Source organism: Salvia hispanica, chromosome 3, assembly GCF_023119035.1.
Source record: "Salvia hispanica cultivar TCC Black 2014 chromosome 3, UniMelb_Shisp_WGS_1.0, whole genome shotgun sequence".
Lineage (NCBI taxonomy): Eukaryota > Viridiplantae > Streptophyta > Magnoliopsida > Lamiales > Lamiaceae > Salvia > Salvia hispanica.
Genome location: NC_062967.1, coordinates 21,503,324 through 21,514,356, shown reverse-complemented (window position 1 = coordinate 21,514,356; position 11,033 = coordinate 21,503,324). Strand labels below are relative to the sequence as shown.

The window sequence follows — 11,033 nt, the reverse complement described above, 5'->3', positions numbered from 1 at the left end:
ATCTTTCTACAATTTAAGAGTCACACCCTAATCATCATCTACATATTGAATTATTTTGAATTATATCCATATTTTAACTAAATTTAGATATGCAAGCAATAGTGTTTGTTCTTGCATATGTTTCGCCATGTAGTGTTTGCTGGCAAGTCTGAGTGTGGAGAGCCGAAGGCGTCAGCGTGGAGGTCCTTAGGCGATAGGGTGGGGTGGTTAGGTTTCACAAAATAAGGGGGTGGGTAGTTGGGTCGAGTTAGGCTTTTCACAAAAATAGTTTAATTACACAAAAATAATACTGATCATTTATATTTATGACTAGCATTAAGCTTTTGTTAAGTAAATTTAAATAGTTATTAGGATTTGATATTAATCTCTCCCCTCCCATCAACAATTAGTTTTCCTTGAAATCTTCTTAACCCGGTAAATTATGAGGCTACTGTTTTCCAAGCAAGAAAATGAAAATCCAAATTATGAAAAGAATTGTGAAAAGGTAATAGAAATGGAGTTGATATCAGAGAATAGAATAGTTGTGATTGATGATCATCTTGTCTTGTTTCCCCTTGGAAAAATTGAATGGAAACGAGATGCCGCGGTTATAGGAAGGGCGCGTGGAGCAAAGGAGGAGGACGACAAGCTCAAGAGAGTAGTGGAGGAATTGGGAGAGAATCGAAAGGCTTTCCGGGTTGTCAAGGCCGGCCAAGAATTGAAGAAATATCCCTTCACTAAACATTAGGAAGATTTCATTTTGCACTTGCATGCACAATATGGCAATGTCTAGTCAAGGTCCATTACCTTTTCTCACTTTTGCTTTGATTATTCATTTTGTAGGTGTTAGAATTTGATAAAATGGTCTAATTGAGGATAGATGCAGCTTCTAGGTAGATCAGACAACGATATAAAATCGAAAAAATGACAGAGACAAGACAAGAAGCAAAACCATTAATACACAATGCATGCACCTTCAATCTCAGTTTGATCCATCTTTCCTAAGCAAAAGTTGAGGCAAAGAGGAATTTAAATCAACGAAGATATTTTCCACACAAGTTCATAACACCAACATTCATTCATCAAGGCTCCTGAAGAAGCTCATCTCTTCACAGCACAAATCCCATTCCATGAAAACTCCACCGGGACAAAATATATATGGCATCCAACATTTAAAAGATCAAAGTGCGTTTTGGTAGAGGAGAAGAAGAAGAAGAAGAAGAAGAAGAAGAAGAAGAAGAAGAAGAAGAAGAAGAAGAAGAAGAAGAAGAAGAAGAAGAAGAAGAAGATTTAACTAACAAAATCTTCAACTCAGAAACCTTTCTGTACCACGACTATCACACCCAATGCATTCAAACTGCAACTTGTGGAACGAGTGTCTATTACTGGACTTGTCACAGTGATGCATTAGGAATACATGATTCAAAGTCCAGAAAATTGTTTAAAGATCGATATCCATCAAATTATATAGTGGATTAAGCCTATATAATTAAACACTAGCATTCTTCATTTCACCGCAAAGAATATGATTCTCAATCCATGGAGAGAATCATGATTAGAGCCAGTAGAAGCAAAAAAGGTACTGATAACGAAGCTGATTATATATAATTAAAAGTGTCACCACAGTATTGACATTTTCTAATTAAGAAGAGTTACAGAGAATCCTTCGAGAAAGATAACCTTGATGGATAACTGGAAACATTTACAAACGTTATTAGACTATAATTTAAATTGCTACAATTTAATATGCATGGTTAGATGCCAGCTACATATTTCATATTGAAGAAGGTAACATACTTTTTATAAATACAATCATTTTGATAGTTATATGCAGTATAAGTAATATAAATATTATAACACATTAGGTTTTCCTTCTATTCCAAAAGAAATGGATTTCGACATGCGTGTGAAATAAGAAATATTATATGTCATTTAATCGACTAAATACATACGGTGATCAAATTATTATATAATTTATTTAAGCAATATATTGAGGTTAGCAATGTTTCTGGCGATGTAAATTTACTGTGATCATTTTTCTAGCCCTATTTATCAAGGGATTAGTGAAGATAACACATTCTTCATTATGTAGAACACATTTTTAATAGTTTAATGGAAATAAAGTTTGTATCGTTTGCCATGTTGTAACATGATTGTTCAACAACTTCCCAATAACGTGTGCAACGATGATATACGTTTTTTTAATGAGAAACATGCTCAAGTCTATGGTTGCGGCGAGCCATTGTTCAACCACCAGCACGTCCAAAAAGAAACACAAAACAATAAACCCGAAGCAGAAACAAACCAACTTCCTAGCCAAATCAGGTACCATAGAGACAAAAAGCCCTAAATCAAAGAAAAAAAAGGAGAGAAACAAGCAGAGAGAGCACAACACCCAACAGACGCGCCCAAGACTTAAGCCACCAAGAGAAAGCTCCGTCTACCAATACATGAGCAAGCAGAAAAGCAAGGTCAGCCAAAGGAGTGAAGTCGGCTCTACTTACCTTTTAGTCATTATCTTGGTTCTTTTTGTCTTGCTGTCAATCTCCTGTCAAGAGCTCTTGACTCTTTGGTTCTCTCCAACCCCTAACTTCAATCCACTCATCATTCATTTGTTCCGGTGAGAAGGGGAATTGTGGGCACCGACCCCGAGTCCAAATGCCAAACTCCAGAATAAGTGTTTCTTCTCGAACTCCCAATTGGGTTGAAACTCTTGAATTGTGATTTTATTCCTTATGTCCCAAACGGTCCACATAATCACAAAGAACATCGCTATCCAAAGCTTCGTATCAAACTTTCAAAATGAGCACCCAGGCTAAGAAGCATCTCATATGAATGTTCCATCAATTGCAACAATAATACCACAAATTGCTCGACATCCTACAGCTATATAGAACATTCTCCAATGTCTCTGGCTCCATCTTACAGAGAATAATTTAAACAATATACAATTTTCTGGGGATGTCAATGTAGCCCGCAACCCGTGGGCCGGCCCGAATAGCCCGTCAAATTATAGGGTTAGGGCTGAAAAAATCACAGCCCAATAAGCCCACACCCGATTAACCCACAACCCGTTAGAGCCAGACCCGAAAACCCAATTGGCTGGCCCGGAAACCCGATAAAATTTCGATCGTTCTATTTGTTTGACTCTAATTCGACATTTCATTGGTTATTTTACAATATAGATTACTAAAAAAATAACTTTCAATTTTATATATTAATTATATAAATTTTTATTACATAATAATAGATAAATAATTAGAAAGTTCAAATTCACTAAATATTATATTAAAATTTCTAAAACATGCTTTAAAATTTCTTGATGTTTATGTTTTATTTTGCATAAATCTCAATATTAGTATTTGATCATGTTTATGTTTGAGTTCAAGCATATATTTCCAATTTATCGTAACTAAATATTTTATATTATATAAATATAACTAATTTTCACCATTATTTATTGGATTGATCGCATGTTAATTTTATCGATAGCAACCTGATTAACCCGATGGGCTAGCCCGAAACCCGAGCTTTTAGGGTTAGGGTTGAATTTTTATAACGCAAAAAAATCACAACTCGATTAACCCGCAACCCGAATAGGGTTGACCCGAAACCCGATGGGCTGGCCCGATTGACATCCCTACAATCTTCATAGTTTAGGGGAGTGATCAATTGCTAACTAATTAACAATCTCAAACTAAGACTAAATCTTATACATTAGATTAGAAGATCTAGTGGTTGAAATAATGCCACATAGATTATATTTTTAATTAAGAAATTAATAAATAAAATTAGAGGGTATTAATGTCAATTCCTCTCATTAAAATCATCTTAAAACTTTAAATTTACGTAACTCTCTCGAAATAAATTATTTTTTTGCAAAAAATATATAAAATTAAAGATAATTTTATAAGGATTCCAACGAGATGTCAATTGCATATGTTCCGACGACGTTCGGATGATGAAATTTGATATTTTTATTTTAGTTTTCGTAAATGTTGATAACCAGATTTTTATCAACAAATACATCAAAAAAATCTCAATAAAACCATGTAAAAATCTCAATAAATATGTATTGATATTTTCTTGTACTAGTGTTGATATTCTTATGTCATATTGTTGATATTTATAACACACTATGTTAATAGAAAAAAACATTTACGAAAATTATCATATGATAACATAATGACGATATTACCCTTTTGTTGATATTTTGTCTACTATTTATTGAAATTCGTAAGATTTAATCTCATCCACTCAATTTAAAATCTAAGAGGGAAGATTTGATCTTGATTTTGGATTAGGGTGCTATAAGCATTAGAATATGACCCTCTTAGTTTATATATATTTATATGTAAGGCATACGCTTAATTAACTAATCCATCCCTATAATTATGGAAATATTTTTTATAAAAGAAAACTAAATAACAACTAATCTCTATAATAATACAAATCAAATTTGTTATAACATAAGTACACGATTAATTATAGGAAATACTATTAGTTAACAAGTAATCTCTAAAATTATGCAAATTATGATTAAATCTAAAAATAAGATCAATTAATCTTGAAAGAAAAAAATTAGTCAACTAACCATTATAATTGTGGAAATAAAATTTATTATAAGTCTTGATGTACGTTGATTAATTGAATTCATCAATTATGTCAAATAACTCAGGTGTAGCGAGGAATTAATCTTGTTTGATTGTATGCATTTAAAAGTTATTTAAAAAATGGAAAACTTAAAATTTTGAAATGGCATATGGAACAGATTTACTACTACTAATCGCATAAATGAGTTGTCCTGGGTCGGGCTTAGGCTAGTCCTGGGCCTGAGCCAGTCCTAGGCTGGGGTTTTGGGCCCGGGCCAGTCCTAGTTTATAAAACAACCCATTTGGAGCCTGATTGAACCATTAAGCCCAGCCTAGGCCCGCTCTATTCCACTAACAGGCCGAGACAAGAAATCATAATGCCAGAACCTTCTCCAATTCAGTTTGATCCATCTCCGAAAATACCTACATGTATCAACTACAACCTCATAGCAATACGGAATTAATTGACGAACTAAAACAAGCTAAAGCGCGGGTCAAGTCCCTCGAGCAAAAGTCGAGGCAAAGAGGAATTTCAAACAAGGCGGATATTTTCAACACAAATTCAACAAACCAACATTCGTTCATTCGCCAAGGCTCCCGAAGAAACTCATCTCTTTCCCAACACAAGTTCCATTCCATAAAAACTCATGATAGGAGTGAAAGGCCAACCGGAACTTGAGCACGAGATATGCTCTCGCTGCTGCAAAAACTCACGCTTAATCACACACCACCACACTTGTTTTTAACAATAAATAAAGGGAAAGAACACTCTTTTATTGTTGGGAACCGAAAAGGGAAATAACACTCCTCACACTAAGGCCTACGACAACAGTCGTCAAAATAAATGATCGCCTAAGAGATCATTCTATCTCACTCAACTTACAAGTATTAATAGACTATAAAACAGAAGAATAATTGAATTACATGAAAATAGGATAAAAAATAGGAACTGAAATTTCTTCCATGATCTGCTCGATGTACTACTCTATTGCGACTGCTTCCTAATTTATCTCACCCGACCAAACTACTCCTCTACTTCCTCGGTTGTGTACTCTCCACTCGTCGACCGTATCAACTGCACCGCCCGTCGAAAAAGCCTTGCGGACAAGGCTGAAGAAATGAAACTAAAGGAACCTGTCCCTTGACATCCATCACATCCATCCACGTGGCTTCATCGGTCCCCAGCCCGTCCCATTTGATTAGGACTTGGTCCACGAGCTCTCCACGCCGATGTTCAGTTTGTCTTGCCAACAACAAATCCGGCAAAAAAGGAGGGTCAGTGCTGATGAGCCCGTCGGGCAACGTGGCCTCTGCTATGGCATCCCCTATGGCACGTTTGAGGAGGGAGACGTGGAACACAGGGTGAATGCGGGACGAGGCGGGAAGCTGTAGGCGATAAGCCATGGCGCTAATGCAAGCCTCGACCTGAAACGGCCCAAAGAAGCACAGGGCCAACTTTCTGTTACGTGAAGTGAAAAGGGTGGACTGACGGTGTGACGGAATCTCAAATAGACCACGTCGCCCACACTGAAGTCGAAGTCTCGACGCCGCTTGTTGGCTGATACCGTCATCCTCTCTTGTGCTCAGCGGAGGTGATAGTGCAGCAGTTCCAAAACCTCATCGTGAGAGCGAAGAGTATCTACGACGGCCTGAGCTCGAATCTCCCCCAGAAGGAAGGCCTGCAAAGTTGGTGGAGGGCGACTCTAAACCACTTTGAATGGAGTCATGCCGGAAGCTGAAGAATGGGTGCTGGTGTTATAGAAGTACACGGCCCAAGCCAGCCACTTATTCCATTGTTTCGGCCGGTCGAATGAAAAGCACCGTAGGTATGTCTGCACGAAACGGTTCAACACCTCCGTCTTCCCATCCCTTTCGGGATGATAGGCGGAACACATCTTCAGCGCAGTTCCTGTGGCACAGAATAACTTCTTCCATAACGAGCTGAGAAAAATAGGGTTGCGATCTGACACGATCGACCTTGGAATGCCATGAAGGCGAACCACTACACTGTGACAGTTCCTCCACCTGCCGGGCGGTGAAAGAGTTTCGAAGGCCTATGAAATGTCCGTACTTAGATAGACGGTCGACGACGACAAAAATGCAGTCAATACCCCCAGCTCTAGGCAGACCGGAAACGGAGTCCATACTAATACCTTTCCAAACTCGGTCCAGAATCGGTAGTGGCTGCAAAAGACCAGCCGGAGACTTGGTTTCAGTCTTGTGCCTCTGGCATGTCGCGCAAGCCGCGACGAAGTTGGTGACTTGCTTCATCATTCCGAGCACTAAACATTTGACGTAATCCGGCGATATGTACGGTAAGCGTCGGAATGTCCTCTGGCCGTGTGACATGGAATTCCACAAGCAGCCTCGGTATCCATGGGGAGTGGGGGGAATCTCGATCCTCCCTTTGTAGGAAAGGGTGTCGTGCACCAGCTCATAGTGTAGAGAAGTTGGTCGTCCAACTTCCAACTCAGATTTAATTGTGGATAGAGCTGGGTCCGTGAAAAGTGTTGACTGAATAGTTGACCACTCAGGCCAAGACGGAAGAGAAATGGCCGATAATACCAGCGCCTCCTCATCTCTACGGGAGAGCGCGTCAGCCGCCCTATTCAGCTTGCCCTCCTTGTAGACGATGGTGAAATCATGTCCCAATAATTTCGTCGGCCAGTTCTTTTGTGTCGGAGTTGCTAAGGGGTGAGCCAGGAGTTGAAGCAAACTGCGCTGAACCGTATGAACCACAAAAGGTGGCCCAACAAGTAGGGACGCCAGTGATGGATTGCGAGCACGAGGGCCTTGAGTTCCTTCTCGTATGAAGATTTTGCCAACCAACGAGAGGATAAGGTTTTGCTGAAGTAGGCCACCAATTGGCGTTCCTGCATTAATACCGCTTCTAGACCGCGGCCTGAGGCATCACACTCAATAACGAAGTCCTTCGTGAAACCGGCATACAAAGGGGGGGTGTTGATGCTAAAGCTATTTTCAACGGGGCTGCAATTTTGCCATAGTTGCGAATGAAACGGCGGTAATACCCCGTAAACCCGAGGAACCCGCGAACACACTTCAATGACGTCGGGGTCGGCCAGCGGAGAACTGCCGAGATCTTAGCTGGGTCCATTTTAACTACCTCGAAGGACACAATGTGCCCAAGATATTCGACGTCGTCCCTACCCAGAAGACACTTCTTTGAGTTGACGACGAGGGCGTGAGATTGTAGGGCTTCAAAGACTCGCCAAAGGTGGCGCATATGATCTGCCCAAGATGTGCTATAGACAAGGATGTCATCAAAGAAAACCAAGACAAACTTGCGCAACGCTAGTCTGAAAATGTTGTTCATAAGGCTCTGAAACGTGGTCGGGGCGTTGGTGAGGCCGAACAACATAACCAGGAATTCATAATGACTAGAATGCGTTCGAAACGCGGTCTTGGGTACATCGTCGACCGCTACCCTAATCTAGTGATAGTCGGCTTTCAAATCGATCTTGCTAAACCACTTGGCACCATGTAGTTCATCGAGCAATTCTTGTATCACCGGAATAGGATATTTATCGGGTACCGTTCTTTTTATACAACTCCAGGTAGTCCATGCAAAATCTCCACGAGCCATGCTTCTTGCGGACAAGGAGGACTGGACTAGAGAAAGGGCTAGTAGTGCTTGGCTAAATCACCCCGGAAGCCAACATCTCTCACACGAGCTTCTCCATTTCGTCCTTCTGGAAATGATTATATCGGTAAGGGTGAATGGAGACGAGGTCGGTACATGGTAGGAGTGGTGTTTGGTGGTCCGTGCGATGGCGGAGTGGAAAACCCGCGAGGGCCTGTGTGATCGCGGGAAACTCCTCAATCAGATACAACAGTTGGGATCGGGACGTTTGCTGCATGTTCGAGCTGATCCCAAAGGGCTCTGATACTACCTCTCCCTCTACCAAATGGAGGAACCAGCAGTGGTCGTCTTCCTCGAGGCGTTGGAGGTCCTAGGTGGAGCAAGCGCGGCGTGTTAGAGTCGGGTCGCCCTCAATTGACACGGGGCAGCCGTCGATCTAGAAATCCATGGATGAGTGTTGCCAGTTTGCAATGACGTTGCCGAGAAAAGCAAGCCACGAGACACCCAAAATGACATCGATGTCCCAGAGGGGAAATACATAACAAGACACCACAAACCTCTCCTTCTCCAAGAATAAGGGAAACCCCCGGCAAATCCCTGCTGCACGACGCGTACTTCCATCGCCCATCATTACTGAATAGGGCGTCGTGGGAGTAATCGACAGCCGGAGCTGCTGCGCGAATTGCTCTGTAATAAAACAATGGCTTGCTACCATTACCTTGACCTGTTGTGAGTCGATTTCTCCAAATAGTTTCATACTTCCATAGTATGGGATGTATCCAGCCCATTTAGGGACAACACAGAGAGTTGTGGCTCAACTCCGTCGTCCAACACCGTGAACTCCTTAAGCTCAAAGTCATCCAACACCCCTCGTCGTCCTCGCAGATAAGGACGTTGAGAGTCTTGGGGGGCATCTGTGAGTCGGCCCGAACTATAGGCCGCACTTGACACAGGTACTAGCCGCGATATGCTTCCTATATTCCTATGGTGATACGTTCCGGAAGCGTTTGGACAAAAGTCGAGAAGAGCCAGTGGATGAGAATTGGGAGGGGGATTGGGAATATCCCTTCGAGAAGGACCGCCCTGATTGTCCTGCATGCGTGAACGCCGGAGTGGGGGAGTGGATAGGCGGTCAGCGCCTGTAGGGTGAGCCGATGCCAGCATGTCGATGTTCAGTTCTAGTTCGATGGCATCCTCATAAGTGGTGGTCTTGACGGCCTTCATTTGGAGACGGACCTTAGGTCGAAGTGCAGCCATAAAGAACCCCAAGTTTGATGACACGAAATGTCCGAGACCTGCGCGAGTCGCGCCTTGAATGCAGCCACATATTTGGCGAGGGAGCCGGTGTGTCATACTGCGGCAAAGGCTTCATATTCATCCAAAGCCCCGTTGCCCCTGAAACGTTTCATTAGTTCCCAAGCAAACCGTTCCCATGAGAGATTGGGAACTCATTTCCGCAATAACTGGTACCATGAAACTGCACACGCCAGTGCCTCCATGGCGACGCCGACCCGGTTCTTGGAAGGGGTTTCCGAGATTAAAAAAATATTGCTCTGCCCTAGCTAGCCATGCGAGGGATTCTGTGCCATCGAACGTAGGCATGGGCAACATCGATTTGCCACCCATAGGTGCTGAATTGGACTCCGAATTTTTCCGAGGCAGCGTCGTCCTCAGGTCGGGCTTTGGTCTTGAGTTTGAGCAATGCGAATCCTGCGCGCATCTCCTCGAGCATTGCGTTCAGGTTTGACCGCGTCACTTGTTCGTCAGTGCGGCGAAACTGAGCATTTAGTTCATCGACCTCCGCATTCAACAACATCTTGCTCTGTTCGAGATCCTCGGTCGCCTTCTCCAAACCATTGTTCACCGCACCAACTCCACCAGGACAAAAGATGGCATCTAACATTTAAAAGATCTAAGTGCTACAATTTTACATAAAACAGAGAAATAAGAGAGTGGAGAATGTATACAGTCAGAGATGTCGACATATTTAGACTAGAGAGCTTTTGGTAGTAGAGAAGAAGAAGATTTAATTGACGAAAGCTTCAACTCAGAAACCTTCCTGGACCACTATAACAACCAATGCAATGTGATTGCTTCAAGTTGCAACTTGTGGAACGAGTGTCTTTTGCAGGGCTCATTTGGTGAAAGGTCTCCAAGGAGTCATAGTGATGCATTTAGGTGCAGTCTACAGCCCAACTAATACAACGATTCTACATAAACTAGGAGAAGGGAGTGCCAACTAAGCTATCGTGTCGAATATTTCCAGTGTAGCTTGGAACAAGAACTTTCAGATGGGCTGGATACAAGATTTTTAGAAAGTAATCTTGGTGCAGAACACTGCAGTGGATCTGGTTGAATGTAGCAATTTGGTGAGTCAGCCAATGGTGGTCCATGAGTCCCTGGGACGCCACCATTACTCTCTCCAAACCTCTCGCAAATATTCAGCTCCAACACACTTCTGTCAATCAACCTTTATACAGGACCCATATCAGAACACACAATAGGAGAAGAAACCTGTAAACAAGAATTGGTAGATAACTTGTGGGTGGAAGAAGATGAAAATTTATTTTTAGATAGATATTTCTTCACTTGTTAACACACCACTCAGACAGTCAGACTAATAACTTGGCTTGAGTTTTTCCAGTGATTAACATCTAAAACTTCAAATTCAATAGCTAACTTGCATCATAGAAGATGGTAATGCTTGAAACTCAACCTAGATCTATCTTTACTGGGAAACTTATGAGTACTAATTCTCAGGTAAGGAAAAAGCTTCTGGAGTTTCAGAAACAGGCACTTACTATGGATGATAGGTTGACTGTATAATATTATATAGTGTTGAGTGATTTAAGGAATACATG

The 11,033-nt window shown here is 41.7% G+C and overlaps 1 pseudogene; it reads left to right on the top strand.

Annotated features, from left to right (window-relative positions):
• Positions 1 to 567: 567 nt before the first annotated feature.
• On the top strand, positions 568 to 10,957 carry LOC125209575 (annotated as a pseudogene).
• Positions 10,958 to 11,033: the final 76 nt, after the last annotated feature.